We start from the raw sequence: 18527 nt of genomic DNA on the forward strand, positions 1-18527 counted from the left end.
ATTATTGCCAGTATGAGTGCACTCCTCTGCCCTGTCCCTGCTGATGTGTTGGGCACAGCACCATGCAGCTGCTGCTGGTGTGAACACATATTCAAATGTCACTTGCCCCACTCAACCAGTGCCATGCCCATAGTGATCTGTGGGTAACCTGCCATCACTCCTGCCACTGCCTGTGCAAGTGCAAACACAAACACCAGCTACTCCACCTTTAACAGTGTCCTGCCCCTGCTGCATCACCATAGCTGTTAGCACATGGAAACAAGAATGGATCTCACTGCCTCTGCCTCAACAAAGTACTTTGGCTGGCACCTCTCATCAGAGTGTTGTGACCAGCATAATAGAAATACCTTGCCTTTCTAGCACAAGAGGTTACTAACTCTGAGGGGCCAGAGAACAAAGCCGGTGGCCTGGTATTAGCCCTCCAGAGTTAGAATGCACATCTAGAAGTGCTGAGCTGATCCTTGGACTGCTAAAATCCTCCAGAAACAGAACCAGTTAGCTGAACCCACCTTATGCCATAACAGAATTGCCAGGTATATCAAAGAAGATAAAAGAAAAAAAATACTATCTAAAGGACAGCAACGTCAAAGACTAAAGGAATATGAGCCCACACAGATGAGAAAGAATCAAAGCAAGATCTCCGGAAACACAAAATGACAGTGTCTTCTTACCTCCAAGTGACCAGATTAGTTCCCTAGCAATGGTTCTTAACCAGGCTGTAATGGCTGAAATGGCAGAAACAGAATGCTGAATGTGGATAGAAATAAAAATCAAGAATCAGGAGAAAGTCTAACCTAATTCAATGAATCTAAAAGATACAATAATGTTATCTGAAGCTGAAAGATGTAATGGCCATTTTATAAAAGGGCCAAACTGATCTTATAGATCTAAAAACCACACAACAAGAATTTCATAATAAAATCACAAGCATTAACTATGGAATAGACAAAGCTGATGAAAGACTTTTAAAGCCTGAAGACCAGTTCTCCAGATTAACTCAGTCAGAAAAAATAAAGAAAAAAAGAATAAGGAGAATGAATGAAGTCTCCAAGAAATATGGGATTATGTAAAGAACCAAATGAATGACTCACTGATATCCCTGAATGAGAGAGACAGAATGCAAGCAACTTCTAAAGACTATTTTGGTCCATGAAAATTTTCTAGACCTAGCTAGACAGGCCAACATTTGAATATAGGAGATGTAGAGAAAGCCTGAGAGATACAACATAAGATCAGCATTGCCAAGACACATTAGTCATCAGATTCTCCAAGGTCAAAATGAAAGAAAAAATATGAAAGACACTGAGACAGAGGGGACAGGTAACATACAAAAGGAACCCCATTAAGCTAACAGTGAACATTTCCACAAAAAATCTTATAGACCAGAAGAGATCGGAGACCTATATTCAGTATCCTTAAAGGAAAGAAATTCTAAGAATTTCAGATCCAGCCAAACTAAGCTTTATATCAAAGAAGAAATAAGATGCATTTCAGAGAAGCACATGCTAAGAGAATTCATTAACACCAGACCTGGCTTACAAGAGGTACTTAAGGGGCTTCTCAATATGAAAACAAAAGAAAATTACCAGTCACTATAAAAACACACTACAGTACATAGAGACCATTGATACTATAAAGCAACTACACCATCAAGTCTGCATAGTAATCAGCCAAAAACATGATGAGATATCTAAATCCCACATCTATCTATATTAATGTAAAATGTAACTGGGTTAAGTACCCCAATTAAAAGGCACAGAGTGGCAAGATAGATAAAGTAGCAAGGCCAAATGGAATGCTGTCTTCAAGAGACCCATCTAACATGCAATGACACCCATAGGCTCAAAGAAAAGGGATAAAGAGAAATCTACCAAGGAAATGGAAAATGGAAAAAAAGCATGAGTTGCTATACTAATTTCAGACAAAACAGACTTTAAACCAACAATGAGTAAAAAAAAAAAAAAAAGAAAGGTATTACATAATGTTAGAAGGTTCAATTCATAAAGAAAACCTAATGACCTTAAATATATATGCATCCAACAGAGGAGCACCCAGATTCATGAAACAAGTTTTTAGAGATCTTAGAGATTGATGAAGAGTCATAGAAGGACACAATAGTAGTGAGAGACTTTAATGTCATAGATAGTATTAGACAGATCATTCAGGTAGAAAACTAACAAATATATTAAGGACTTAAACTTGACACTTGACCTCATGTACCTAACAGATATCTACAGAAAACTCTACCCAACACAAACAGAATACACATTGTTCTCACCCTTATATGGTACATAATCAAAAGCTGAATAGAAATTCAGCTGTAATGCAATTCTCAAGAATTTTTTTAAAAAATTATACCAACCACATTTCTGGACCTCAGTGAAAAAAAAGGAAAAAGCAATGCCCAAATCTCTCAAAACCATATAATTGCATGGAAATTAAACAATTTGTTTAAGAATGACTTTTGAGTAAACAATAAAATTGAGGCAGAAATAAAAAACGTTTTTGAAACTAATAAGAGCAAAGATATACCATATCAGAATCTATGAACACAGTTAAAGCAGTGTTAAGAGGAAAGTTTATAGCACTAAATGAACATATCAAAAAGGTAGAAAGATCAAAAATTGACAATCCAGCATCACACCAGGAGGAACTAGATAAACAATAGCATACCAACACTTAAGCTGTCAGCAGAAAAGAATTAACCAATAATAAGAACTGAACTGAATGACACTGAAACATGAAAAACCACACAAAAAATCAACATATTTAGAAGTTTGTTTTTTGAAAGAATAAATAAGATTGATAGACCACTACCTAGACTAATACTGAAAAAAAAGAGAGAAGATCTAAATAAACAAAATCAGAAATGACAAAGGGGATAATACTACTGACCCTATAGAAATACAAAAACCTTTGGAGACTTTTAAGAACACGTTTATGTACACAAATTAAAAAACCAACAAGAAACGAATAAATTTCTGGAAACGTACAACCTCTGTTGATTAAATAAGAAAGAAATTGAAACCTTGAAGAAACCAATAATGAGTTCCAAAATTGAATCAGTAATAAAAAGCCTACCAACCAGAAAGAGCCCAGGACCAGATGGATTCATAGCTGAATTTTAACCAATATATAAAGAAGAGATGATACCATTCCTACTGAAACTATTCTCAACAATTCAGAAGGGGCGATTTCTCCCTAACTCATTCTATGAGGACAGCAGCATTCTGACATCAAAATCCAGCAGAGATGCAACAAAAAAGTAAACTTCAGGCCAATATCATTGATGAAGATGGATGCAAAGATCCTCAACAAAATACTAGCAAACGAAATCCAGTAGCATATCAAAAAAATGAATCTACCACAATCCAGTAGGCTTTATCCCTGGGATGCAAAGTTCAATGTACATAAATCAATAAATGTGGTTAATCACATAAACAGGAGTGAAAACAAACATTAAATGATCACCTCTATAGATGCAGAAGAGGCTTTCAATAAAATCCAGCATCCCTTCATCATAAAAACTCTCAACAAACTAGATATCAAATGAATATACCTTAAAATAATAAGAGACATTTATGAAAACCCATAGACAGTATCATACTGAATGGAAAAAAACTGGACGCATTTCCTTTGAGAACTGGAACAACACAAGGGTCCTCACTCTCATCACTCATATTCAACATACTGAAACTTCTAGCCAAGGGAATCAGGTAAAATTAAAAAAAAATACATCCAGATATGAAAGGACGAAGTAAAACTACCTTTGTTTGTAGATTATATGATTCTATATGTACAAAATCTCATAATCTCTGCCAAAAATCTCCTAGATCTGATAAACTTAAGCAAATTTTATAATACAAAGTCAATGTATAAAAATCAGTAGTATTCCCATACACAACATTCAAGCTTAGAGCCAAATCAAGAATGTAATCCCATTCACAATAGACACAAAAAGAATAAATTATCTGGGAATATAGTTAACCAGGGGAATGAAAAGTATCTGCAATGAGAATTACAAAACCCTGCTGAAACAAATTAGAGATGACACAAAGAAATAGAAAATTATTTTATGCTCATGTATAAATGAATAACATTAAAATGGCCATACCTCCCAAAGCAATTTATGGATTCAATGTTATTCCTATTAAACTACCTATAACAGTCTTCACAGAATTAAAAGAAACAATTTTAAAATTCAAATGAAACCAAAAAAGATCCCAAATACCCAACAAAATTCTAAACAAAAAGAACAGAGCTGGGGTCTATCTGACTTCAAACTATACTACAAGGCTATAGTAACCAAAACAGCATAGATATTATAACAAGGGAACAGAATTGAGAGCCCAGAAATAATGCGACACACCTATACCATCTGATCTTCAACAAAATTGAAAAAAGCAATCGGGAAAGGACTTTCTATTCAATAAATGGTAATGGGGTAACTGGCTAACCATATGCAGAACACTAATTCTGAACCACTTATACCACATAAGAAAATAAACTCAAGATAAATTAAGGACTTAAAAATATGACCTAAAACTATAAAAACCCTGGAGGGTAACCTAGAAAATACCATTTTTGGCATAGGCCCTGACACAGGTTCTATAATGAAGATGCCAAAAACAACTGCAACAAAAACAAAAACTGTCAAATGAGACCTAAACTAAAAAGTTTCTGCACAGCAAATGAAATCGACAGCAGAGTAAACACACAATCTGCAAAATAAGAGAAAATATTTGCAAACTATATATCCAATAAAGGCCTAATATCCAAAAATCTATAAGGAATTTAAACAAATTTACAGGCAAAAAAAACAAACAACCCCATTAAAAAGTGAGCAAATGACATAAGCAGAGACTTTTCAAAAGAAGACAGATTTGTGAAAAAATGCTCAAACCATTATTCGTTAGAGAAGTGTAAATCAAAACCACAATGAGATACCATCTTATACCTGTCAGAATGGCTATTACTAAAAAGTCAAAAAATAACAGATGCTACTGAGGTTGTAAAGAAAAGAGAATGCTTATACACTGTTGGGGGCAATGTGAGTTAGCTTAACAATTGTGGAAAGCAGTTTGATGATTTCTGAAAGAACTTAAAGCAGAATTACCATTTGACCCAGCAATCTCATTATTGGGTATATATCCAAAGGAATATAAATTATTCTACCAGAAAGATACATGCATGTGAATGCTTATCACAGCACTATGCACAATAGCAAAGACATGGAATCAACCTAAATGCCCATCAATGGTAGAATGGATGAGAAAAATGGGATACATATACCATGGAATATTATGCAGCCATAAAAAAGAACAAGACCATGTCCTTTTACAGCAACATGGATAGAGCTTGAGGCCATTAATTTAATTGAACTAATGCAAGAACAGAAAACCAAATATAATATATTTTGTCTTATTTTGTGGGAGTTATACATTGAGCATACAGGGACACAAAGAAGGGAACAATAGACATCAAGGCCTACTTGAGGTTAGAGGGTTGGAGGAGGCTGTAATTGAAAAATTGTCTATTAAGTACTGTACTTATTACCAGGATGATGAAATACATCATTGAACACTTATGCTTCTATTGATATGGCTAATGATTTTCTTCTCCAAACTGGAAGGATCCCCAGAAGTCAGTTGCTTTGACCTAGCTGGGCTAACAGTAAACCTTCAAAGCCTTGTCTCAGGATTGTATCAATTAATTTTGTTCTAGATATAATATGATCTGCAGAGTCTGACCATCATGACATTCCACAAAACCCCAATCTGGTCCACTACATTGATGACATTAAGTTTATTGAATCTGATGTGTAAGAGGTAGCAATTACTATGAAATAGTTTAGTAAGGTAAATGCTAGCCAGAATCTGGGCAGTAATTCCACAAAAATGTATGTATCTACCTCTCCATTAAAGTTCTGTGGTTTCAATAGCCTGGAATATGTCTATATTTTCCTCAAAGTTAACAAATATATTTCCTTCATTTGCACTGTCACAAAAAAAATGTAAAGGCTCAATGCTTGGTAGGGTTTTCAAGATTTTGGAGACAACATACCACAATTGAGAGTGCTTCTGCAACATACATACCAAATCATATATTAAGGCTGCCTATATTAATGAGAGCCATAACAAGAGGTGACCTTTCAATAAATAGAGACTAAAATACAAGATGCTCTTCTCCATGGCCTAATGATTCAGTAGATCCATAAATAGTATGACGCTTTATAGACCATCCTGATAGACACCAATAGAAGAACCACAAGGACAACTTCTAGGATTTTAGATTAAATCAGTGTTTTCTTCTGAAAGTAAATTTCCTACTTCTTGAGAATTAGCTTTGGACTTATTATTAGACCTTGGAAGAGAACAAACTGAAGATGACATCAGGTGACCATGCAGTCTCCATTTTCCAAGTCAAAGGCATCTATTAATAAAGTTGGATATGTGCAGCACCAACCTATTATTGAGTAAAAATAATATGTAAGAAAATGAGTTTGGGCAGGGACAGAATGTAAAAGTAAATTTCATGAGCTGGAGATTCAGTGTCTTTTGACACTGCTGCTTTCTGCATTGCTTCCCTTCCATCCAGTCACACCTATGGCCTTATGGGAGTTTCAATTAACTAGTGGACTTTAAATGGAAAAACTTCAGTCTGTTTTACAGTTTGATCTGCAGGATATGCTGGTATTGCCAATGCAGTTTCTGTTTCCTTAATAGTTATTAATTGATACTTATTCTTAAGAAGATGATTATATAAGCAACCTTGAATTAGTAATTTTCTAACATATTATTCTTGGTCTTATTTCTGCTATATAAACTATGTATTTCTCCAATAGCTTAAACCCAGATTTATCTTTCAATTTCTCTATAACTAACTTTCAAACTAATCCAATTATAAACATTGTATCAGTTAATTCTTTTAGGTTATTATTTTATAAGGTTTGCCAAATATATAAAAGCATGAATATTTTGCTTTTGTTAAAAAAAATTAACTTACTTTATTCTGTTTTTGACTTATTGTAATGCCTGAGTCATTTATTTCACTCAGTATAGTATTGAGAAAAATATTACTCATTTTTCTTTAGTTTATTTGTAATCATTCCAATATTTCATTCAATATTTAATTATAAACTATATTTCTACTGTTTATCCTTTACAGACAAACATACAAAGTCTAGGCAACTTTTTTTGTGAACTTTTACTCACTTCACAATAACAAAAGCAAAGCTAAGAAATCTTAGTGCTCTTTTTTTTCTTCATATAATTGAATAGCTACAATTTTTTAAATTTCTACCATTTATTAGATTAAAACAAATTTACAGAAAAATAAATGCCAGGTCAAGTACTACTATTTTAACATAAGAACTATGCAGATACTAGAAGGCATGAGTGATCTTATACATAAATAAGAATTCTTTTCCAGAAATCATGAAGGAAATATTGACATATTTAACACATTTTAAAGGGCTAAACTTTTATCATAAACAAGGTCAATGAAGAAATAAATAACTGGGAAATGGAATTTTTAACTTGTAAGACAACCTCATGAATAATTTTATATTCTAAATATATATAAAATGCCATAGAAATCAATACAAAAGAAGTAATGAAGCTTAAAATATAATAAAGTCAGACCTAAAAATACTATACAAATTGGTTATAAAGATACAACAATATTTAGAATCACTCATAGTTAGATACCTATGAAGTATAATATGCAATTCTACACTGAGATTGGATTGGAAAATCACTATTTTTTGTATTACACAATTTTGTAAGCTATCGTATGGGAAATAAGATTTCTCATATAACTAGATAATATAAATTAGAGGAGAACTTTTCAAACATTATTTATTTTAAATATTAAATGTTCTTGAAGATAATAAATAATCACTTAGGAATTCTGTCTACAGGTTTGCATCTAAATAGAAAGCTATATGAGTAAGGATATTCTTATTGTGTTATTGGTAAAAGCAGAAGAGTGGTAGAAAACAATTGTATACCCACATTTAATGCAAACCTAATATATTTATGATTTCTTTCATTATGCTATTACCCAACTGTTTTTTTTAAAATAAGTTTCTTCTAATAAACACACAGGATACCTGGAATTCACTCTATATTAGTGCTGTCCAATAGACTTTCCAATAAGGAAGAAAAATCTTGTTTATTTGTGCTTTCCAATATGGTAGCCACAAGCCATATGAGGCTATTGAGTACTTGAAATTGATTATTGCTACTGAGATATATATATATATATATTTGTTTTAGAGATGGGGTCTCAAAGTCTTGCCTCAATCTCCTGAGTTGCTGGGACTAAGAATTCCTTTATGCCAGCTGAGGAATTAAATTTTAAAATTTGCAAATTAATCAATATAAAGTAAAAGTATAAGCCCCTATGGGACTCAGGAATATCTTATTGGGCAATGCAGTTTGAGGTAAATGTTGTTTCCTTAGCCAGTGTACTAATCCAGTCTCATATTGCTATTAGCAAATGCCTAAGACTTTGTAATTTATTTTAAAAAAAGAGATATAATTGGTTCATAATGCTGCAGGTTGTATACCTGAAGCATGGCAGCATCTGCTTGGTTTCTGGTGAGTCCCTAGAAAATTTTCAATCATGGTGGAAGGCAAACAAGGAGCCAGCACTGCACATGGCTGGAGCAGAAGGAAGAGAGAGATGGGAGTGGTGCCGCACACTTTTAAAACAACCAGAACTTGTGATAACTGATTCACTCACTATCAGAGAAGGGCACTGAAGGGGTGGTGCTAAACCATACATGGGCACTCTACCCTCACGATCAAATCACCTCCTAATGGGCACCCCCCTCTAACACTGGGGATTACAATTTGACATGAGATTTGGTAAAAAATTGATGACTAATTAGACTCTGGCTGATAAGAGTTTGACACAAAGCCAAATCATATCAGCCAGACTCTAATTAGTTACCAATTTCTGTTAAAAATTATCCCTCAAATATCTTTCAAATCAGCCTTTTCTTTCTCATACTGATGAATGCTTCCTTTAATTAAATTTTAATTTTTTAACGTGTATTACCATACCATCTTTCTAAATGAACCCCTGTCATTTAAAACCAACCCTAAAGTCATCTCCTGAGATGTTTATAAAACGTAGATCTTCATCACTTCTATATTTGCAAACTTTCAGCTCCCCCAAGCTGTTAATATTTTGGCCCCAGATTCTCTCTTTAGCCTCACACTGCTGCCAAATTTTCAAAAACTCATTTACCTTCCAGACATAAAGCTTCTTCTAAAATTTTCTTTATAAAACATCATGCATTTTCATGTTTCCAAAGCTTTGCACATTTGAATTCATCTTTCTGGAATGTTTTCCTCAATGTTTTCAGTTCTGTTTCTTCATTTATTCTCAAAGACTAAGTTTACTTGTAATCTGTTGATAATTAACTATCCTCAATTCTGCAAGCAAATTTGTTAGGGATGTCTCTTCAGTGTTTGTGTAATATCTAGTCTTACTGCACCAGTGATAACTAATAATTCATCAAACAAATATGGTCAAAATTAAAAGCTCAGTCTGTAGAAAAGATGCAAAATTTCATTTACTGGAGACATATTCCAAAGACATATCCAACGGTGCCTTCATGTTTTTCTGAAAACCCATCTTTTTCTCATTCTTACTGCATTTCCAGTCCACCTACCAAGTCTGCATTAATGAATTAAACAAACAAGCACTGTTTAAGATTCTATAAAACTGCAAGAAACCCAAGTATTCACAATGTTTCTGGTTCATGATGAAGCTCAGATTTTGTTCTATCTTTGGTTGCTAATTTTTCCATCACCCCAATCATATTATTTGTTTTGTTGTAGTGCATCTATTGCAAGTCCCATCAAAACTCAAGTATGGCTTATCATGCTGACCTTTCAAACCCAATGTACATATCAATAATCATACAAATAATAATAATATTGACAGATTCATTTATTACATATTTACTAAGTGTTATTTACTATTCTGAGCACTCCTTTACCTAATATGGTTTGGAAATTTACAGTACTCACTGGTAACTTACTCAAAGGATATTGAAAAAGTCACATTGAGTAAATGCTATTAAGTGTTCCATGTTATCAAAAAAAATCTTAGTATTGCAACCATTGAAATACAAATATATGTGAGTCAATCTGAGCTGTGGGTGAACACATCCTAGCATAAGCCCCAGGAAGTCACCTGTTGTATAATCCCATACCCTTGAGTGTGGGCAAAACTGGGACTTGCTTTTAATAGAATATAACAAAGGTGCTGAGGGATCTCTCCAGTGATTAGATTATTGTATAACTGTTCCCTTGCTAACCTTTAAAAACAAAACAGAGAGGTTGTGAAAATGCTAACAGAAAGGGCTTCATGGCAGGTAAGCGTAGGCAGTCTTTGAACACAAGCACGTACTTGGAATCCTAACCTATGGAAACAAAAAATGAATAGGTATTGTTTTAAGTCACTAAGTTTGTGAAAATTTGTTGTGTAGAAGAAAAGCTAATATAAGAGCTATCTCACTAGGGAAAAAATGTAACTTTGGGCCTTTTAACATATTTGGTCTCTTTAATAAAAAGTGACTGTTTTTCACTTTTACAAATTCTCAAATGTATATTTTCATAATTTGTAAGTATATTGATAATTATAGATTATGCATTTAGACTCTAAATGAACTTTATTTAAATAAATTAAAAATGTTTTCTCCCTTCCCTTCAATAGTAAATAGCTATGTATTTGAAAAAAATCTTCCACCATATCTCAATTTAACATATCATCAAATATATAATTAAAGAATAAGAAAATTAAGTAATATAATATTTACCAAAATATCTAATTTAACAGAACATGGCAATAATATTTATCTCATTTTGTTTAATTAAAGAATGTTTGTGAGAAGTTGGCATAATGGAGGACAATCAAATTACTCAGAAAGTGATTTCTGTGATATTTTAGTTTAACTATGTTAACTTATTTTTCCCTCAGGTGTTAGAGATGTAATATTAATATTAAAATTCTCATTGTCATAAAGTTTCCTGAATAATAAACATTCAGTATGGAAACAAGATGGAAAAGACAAACCACGCTCCTTAATGATATATAATCTATAATAGGAAGGAGCTTATCACTGGCTGAAATTAAATATCTGTTAATTGATAAAATATTTCTATTTCTGTTTATATCATAAAATAATCAATACTCTTTAAAATTTTTATTAAAGTGTGATATGGTTTGGATGTTACCCCACCCAAATCTCATCTTGAATTACAGTTCCCATAGTCCCCACATGTCATGGAGGAACCTGGTGTGAGGTAATTGAATCATGGGGGGCAGTTACTCTCATACTGTTCTCATGATATTGAGTAAGTTTTCATGAGAGCTGATGGTTTTCTTAGGGGATTTTTCCCCTTTGACTCAGCACTTCTACTTCCTGCTGTCATATGAAGAAGAATATGTGTGCTTCCTTTTCCATCATAATTTTAAGTTTCCTGAGGCCTCTCCAGCCATGTGAAACTGTGAGTCAATTAAGCCTGTGTGTGTGTGTGTGTGTGTGTGTGTGTGAATTACTCAGTCTTGACTATGTCTTTATTAGCAGCATATATGAGAACAGATTAATATAGTAAATGTTACCACAGACAGTCGGGTGCTGTTATAAGAATGACTGAAAATGTGGAAGAGACTTTGGAACTGGATACTAGAGAGGTTGAAACAGTTTGGAGGGATGAGAAGAAAACAGGAAAATCTGGGAAAGTTTGGAATGTCAAAGAGACTTGGAGGGCTCAGAAGACAGGAAGATGTGGGAAAGTTTGGAACTTCCTAGAGACTTGCTGAATGGCTTTGACCAAAATGCTGATAGAGATATAGACAATGAAGTATATAATGAGGGGGTCTCAGTTGGAGATGAGAAACATGTTTGGAACTGAAGTAAAAGTTAATCTTGCTATATTTTAACAAAGAGACTGGTGGCAGTTTGCCCCTGTCCTAGTGATCTGTGAAACCTTACTTGAGAGAGATGATTTAGGGCATCTGGTTGAAGAAATTTCTAAGCAGCAAAGCATTCAAAAGGAAGCAGAGCATAAGTTTGGAAAATCTGCCATCTAAGGGGATGCAACAGATAAGAAAAACCCATTTTCTGGGAAGAAATTCAAATCTGCTTCAGAAATTTGCATTAGTAACAAGGAGGCAAATGTAAATCATCAAGACAATGGTGAAAATGTCTCCAGGGCAGGTCAGAGACCTTCCTGGAAGCACCTCCCATCACACGCCTGAAGGCTTAGGAGAAAAACAATGGTTTGTGATCTGTGTCCAGGGCACCCCTGCTCTGTGCTGCTTCAAGACATGGTGTCCTGCATCCCAGCTGCTTTAGCTCCAGCTGTGGCTAAAAGGGGCCAAAAGACAGCTTAGGCCATTGTTTCAGAGGGTACAAACCCCAAGCCTTGGTGGCTTCCATGGGGTATTGACTCTACTGGTACACAGATTGTGTTTTCAAATGTGAGAATATTAGATTTGAGAGGGACCAGGGGTGGAACAATATGGTTTTTCTGTGTCTCCACCCAAATTTCATCTTAACTTGTACTTCCTATAATTCCCACATATTGTGGAGGGACCCAATGAGAGGTAATTGAATCATAGGGGCAGAAGTGAAGAATTGATGTTTTGGAACACCTACTTAGATTTCAGAGAATGTATGGAAACATCTGGATGTCCCAGCAAAAGTTTGTTGCAGGGGTGGAGCCTTCATGGAGAATCTCTGCTAGGGCAGTGCAGAAGGGATATATGGGGTCAGAACCTCCACACAACATCACCAATGGGGCACTACCTAGTGGAGCTGTGAGAAGAGAGCCACCATCCTCCAGAACCCTGAATAGTAAATCCACTGATAGGTTGCACTGTGCACCTGGAAAAGCTGCAGACACTCAACTCCAGCCCAAGAAAGCAGCCAGTAGTGGGCTGTGCCCTGCAAAGCCATAAGGGTAGAGCTGCCCAAAGTCATGGTAGCTCACCTCTTGCATCAGCATGCCCTGGGTTTAAAACATGCATTCAAAGGAGATTATTTTGGAACTTTAAGATGTAATGACTGCCCTAATGGATTTCAGACTTGCATGGGGCCTGTAACTTCTTTGTTTTGACCAATTTCTCCCAATTGGAATGAGTTTATTTACCCAATGCCTGTAGCCTCATTGTACCTAGGAAGTAACTAACTTGATTTTGATTTTACAGCCTTATAGGCAGAAGGGACTTACCTTGTCTCATATGAGACTGTGGACTAAGACTTTTGAGTTAATGCTGGAATGATTTAAGACTTTGGGGGACTGTTGGAAGGTTATGGGTGTGTTTTCAAATGTGAGAACATGAGATTTGGAAGGGGCCAGGGGTGAAATAATATGGTTTGACTGTGTCCCCACCCAAAAGTCATCTTTATTTGTCATTCCCATAATCCCCACAAATCATGAAGGGATCCAGTGGGAGGTAATTGAATCATGGAGGCAGTTACCCTCATACTGTTCTTGTGATAGTGACTTCTCACGAGAGTGGATGGTTTTATTAAGGGCTTTTCCCTTTTTGGCTCTGCTCATCTTCTTCCTGCTGCCATGTGTAGAAGGACAAGTTTACTCCCCCTTCTGCCATAATTGTAAGTTTTCTGAGGCCTCCCAGTCATGCTGAATTGTGAGTCAATTAAATCTCTTTCTTTTATAAATTACCCAGTCTCAGTTATGTCTGTATTAGCAGTGTGAGAACAGACTAATACAATGTGTCATCTGTTCACCTTGAGAATCTCATTATTGGTACACTTTGCACGCATACCTATTTAACATTTCTTTTTCTTGCTATTTCACTATCTTGAGTCATAAAAGTGTGCATAATGGGAATAATTACTCTTAAGCTTATGTGTCCTTCATTTCACAGTACATTTAAAATATCCAGTCTATAAAAGGTTCAGAGTGACTTCCTTTTTTTCTGAAATAACTACCAATTCAACAAGGTGTTTGTTGGTGGCAGCATGGTCCATTAACACAATCCCTCAGGACTTGCACTGCTATGATCAACAGATTCTGCTATGGAAGTAACATCCCTGGCAATAAAAATACACTCTCTTTTCAGAGCCATTACCTTCAGCAATTAAATCTCCTAAAAGTAGAAAACATATTCTTGAAAATTGCTGAGAGTAGATTTTGTGTTCTTACCACACACACACACACAAAATGATTAAGAGTGTGAGGCAATATATATGTTTAACTTGATTCAGTTATTTTACACATCTTTCAAAGCAACAGTCTGTACATAAGTATATGTAATTTATCAATTAAATATATTATTAAAATAGAAATCATATTTTTAAGTCTTTTCACTAGGTCATCTTATCGAAAAATCATGTTTGTCTTTCTATGCCTGGCTTATTCCACTTAGTATAATATTCCTCAAGTTCTTCATACTGTATGAACTCACTTACATGTGGAATCTAAAAATGTGCACCTCATAAAGGCAGAGAGGAATGGTTGTTGTTAGGAACTGGGGGTCAAGGGAAATGGGGAAACATTTGTTGAAGGCTATAACCTTACAGTTATAAAATGAGTAAGTTATGAAGGCCTAATGTGTAGCATGGTGACTATAGTTGAGAATACTGGATTGTATACTTACTATATGCTAAGAGAGTAGATCTTACATGTCTTCACCACACACATACACAAAACAGTAACTGTGTGTGGTATTGAATAAGTTAATTAATTTGTTTGAGATAATCATTTTACCATGTATACATATATTAAATCATCATGTTGTACACCTTGAAGGTAAACAGTTTTTGTCAATTATACCTCACTAAAGCAGGAGAAAAATGAAGTGTAAATAAGGCAGTGACAGTTGGATATTTTAACTTCCTTACAAATAACCTTCTAATCTGACTTGCACTTTGAAGTCAGGTTGTTCCACCAAAGTAATTTTGTTCTTTTAAAAATTCTTTAAAATAAACATTTTCAGTTTTAAAATGTTTGTTTTGTAATTTTAAAAACTCAATCGTTACTTTGGTTGATAATATTGTATAAAACTGCATAGCTTAGCATAGCTGCTATTAGTAAAAACTAAACTTCTTCATGTTAATTGCTGAGAGGTCACAAAAGTAAAGATTTGATAGAATCCAAAGAAAAAGTTAAAGGAAGAATTATGGGAAAACATAAGCTTGTGACATGATGGCCACCTGCAGTGCAATGGATAGAGATAAAACCTAGATTCTTTCCAAGTTGGAATCCAAAAAAAAAGATAGTTGTCACCCACCACACACACACACACACACAACACACACACACACAAACACACACACAAAAATACTCAATGCTGTAATCAATATGGTCTACAAAATAAATGTAAAAGTGAGCAAAAATGAAGTATTTTTCAAGAAGAAGCCAAAACAAAACCTATGTATTTGACATTTTAGTACTGAGAATAGGGAGAAAAGAAGTACATTCACCTTGAGATTGTGCAATACCTAGTGGACCATATATAATTTTCGTAGTCCAAAATTAATAGACTTTGTAGCAAAAACATATGTAATCAGAAAAATCTAACTAAACCCAAACTTATAAAAATAGAAGTATTTTCAAGGTCAAAATTTAATTGCAGTCCTCTAAATCAATACTGCTTGTGAATATTCAGTGGCTATAAAGACAAATCCTCTCCGAAAGAATGTAACTTAATTCTTGTGTCATAGTAATTCCACAAAATTTCAAGAAAACCAGTTGCTTAACATCAAAAACAAAATCATAAACCATGTAGAATAATGTACCAAAAATGAAGATCAGGGCAAAAAACGACAATAAGATAAGTCAAAATTGTTAGAGACTAGAATAATTAGATATAGAGTATAAAGTACATACACTTAATACATATAAAGGGAAAAGAACATAATATAAGCAAGGAAGAGAAGACTACATGTAAAGTGGTAAAATAATTTGGGGGAAAAATCCCAATTTAGAAAAGAAAATACAATGATTCAATAAACCTGCAATTGGTGGATCATATAGTTGAAATTAAAACATGTAATAAAATTCTATGTTGCTAAAAGTATGCAATTGAGGGACAGTAATGTACATAGGAAAAGGGATAATGGTAACTAAAAAACTGGTGGACAAAAGCTGAAAGGGGGGATGATAGAGATCTGAAGAAATTACCTTATATGTCACTCAGAGAGAGGAAAAAAGAGAAGACTAGATGAATAATAATATGAAAAAGAGATGGTGAAATGAAAGACAGAATGGGAAGATACAACATATAATTTATTGAAGTTGTATGAAAACAAAAGTAAGAATGGGAAAGCAGAAATATCTAAAGAGATAATAGATAAGAATTTTACAAGATTACTCAAAGATGTCACAGATCTAAGAATCTTACCAGTTTCAAACAGGATAAGTAAATATCCTAGAAGTTATTTAACATATAGATACATCATTAAAAACTAAATAATATAAAGAGAATAAGATACTGAAATTAAAGAGGCAACAATGATATACAATGGGTTTACAACTGGAAATATAACTCATTTTTTAACAGCAAAATAGAGGCCAGAAGACAAAAAATAATGTTTGAAATTCTAAGAGAATGGCCTCCAATTTTCAATTTTATAGAGGGCTAAATTATCCCATCTGGTGTGGTGCAGTGGTTCACGTCTGTGGTCCCAGCACTTGGGAGGCCAAGGCAAGTGTGACATTTTAAGTCAGGAGTTCAAGACCAGCCTGGCTAACATGATGAATACCATCTTTACTAAAAATACAATAATTAATCTCGCATAGTGGTGTGTATCTGTAGTTCCAGGTACTCAGGAGGCTGAGGCAGGCGAATTGCTTGAACCCAGGAGGCATAGGTAGCAGTGAGCAGAGACTGCACCACCGCACTCCAGCCTGTGTGACACAGCAAGACACCATCTGAAAGAAAAAAAGTTATCCCATCTATAATATTTTCTATAAGGGATCCAGTATAGAAATGGGTCTATATGCTAAGTCATAAAACTGAGCCTAACACATTTCAAGAGGTGAGTAGAAATATAGGACAAATTTCTAATAGAGTCTCCTGTAAAGTAGCTTTTAAAAGGTATACTTTAGATAAGAGAAAAATAGTTGTCAGTGGAAATCTAAAGGTAAATATTTAATATTAAGTGAAGACATTATGAAACAGTTTGATGAAATAAGATAAATGTTGATTCTATAAATTTCTAATTTTGAAGAAAAACAAGATAGAACTAAAATACTGGGAAAAACTATGAGTAGGAAAATAGTTTATTGGAGTTTAAATATTCTAACATCTTTGTATATTTTAAGATGAAATAAAAATACTGAATAATTTTAGACATGGTTGAGTATGTATATTTACATAGGTATGCTAATCACTAAAAAAATTGATATAACTTTAAAAGAAATTGAAGACAACAAGTAAGAAAAAGAAGCAAGAAACCCAAACCAAATAAGACCTAGAAAAGAAGAAACGATATATAATTTTAAAGAGTGGCAAATAGAAAGCATAAGACTGAAAATCAAATTGAACTAAGAACGCTCCTTTCAATTCATAGAAATGTGTAGTGTAAGCAAAGTATAAAATCTAGTTATATTTTGCTGGAAAAAGCACACATTTAAGTTAAAAAGACTCAGTTATGTTGATATTATAAAACACAAATTGGCTTTACCAAGCAAATATAAGCAAATAAAACTGACATACAATTTCAGACAGGTAGATTTTAAAAGAAAAACATATAGTTAAAGAATGTAACAGTATGAAAAACTCAATTTACAAGGAAGATGTAAACATTATAAATATATGAGAAATAGCCTTAAATATGTCAAACAAATTTATAGCTCTTTTTTTATGAGAAATTGACAAATACAGCAACAAAATAAGAAACATTTAAAACACCTCCATGTGATATTGATTCATGCTCAAAACAAAACAAATTCTATACAGCAGGTTTAAGGAATCTCATTAACAAACTTGATCTCTGAAACATGTATCATTAAATAATTAGAGAACATACTCATACATTTTCAGGCACATATAGAATATTTATAGAAATGGGTCCATATGGTAAGTCAGAAAACTGAGCCTCACAAATTTCAAAAGATTACTTCTACACTCACTGCTGGTGGAAAAGTAAAGTAGTACAACCACTATGGAAACAGTGTGGAGATTCCTTAAAGAATTAACAGTAGAACTACCATTTGATCCAGCAATTACACTACAGAGTAGCCACCGAGAGGAAAAGAAGCCATTATTCGAAAATGATACTTGCACACACATGTTCATAGTGGCACAATTCACGATAGCAAAATCGTGGAACCAACAAAAATACCCATGAATCGACGAGTGGATAAAGAACCTGTGATTTATATATATGCATATATATTATACATATATACATGTATTATATATACATATATATAATTGAATCGCACTATTCAACTATTTATCAATTAGTATCATAGTATTCAAGTATATATCAATTATACATATATAATTGAATACTGTGATTCAAT

At 33.8% G+C, this 18527-nt stretch overlaps 1 long non-coding RNA gene across 1 annotated transcript in view; it reads left to right on the forward strand.

The window, feature by feature from the left end:
- LOC135273837 (uncharacterized) overlaps positions 1-16928 on the forward strand; it is a 76522-nt gene extending 59594 nt beyond the window's left edge. The window contains exon 3 of the long non-coding RNA XR_010341628.1: positions 13234-16928. This is a non-coding gene — a long non-coding RNA (uncharacterized LOC135273837). The remainder of the gene's footprint in view (positions 1-13233) is intronic.
- The last annotated feature ends 1599 nt before the right edge of the window (positions 16929-18527 follow it).

The sequence above is a fragment of the Aotus nancymaae genome, unplaced genomic scaffold (assembly GCF_030222135.1).
Source record: "Aotus nancymaae isolate 86718 unplaced genomic scaffold, 86718_ANA_hifiasm-v0.15.2.pri h1tg000009l, whole genome shotgun sequence".
NCBI lineage: Eukaryota > Metazoa > Chordata > Mammalia > Primates > Aotidae > Aotus > Aotus nancymaae.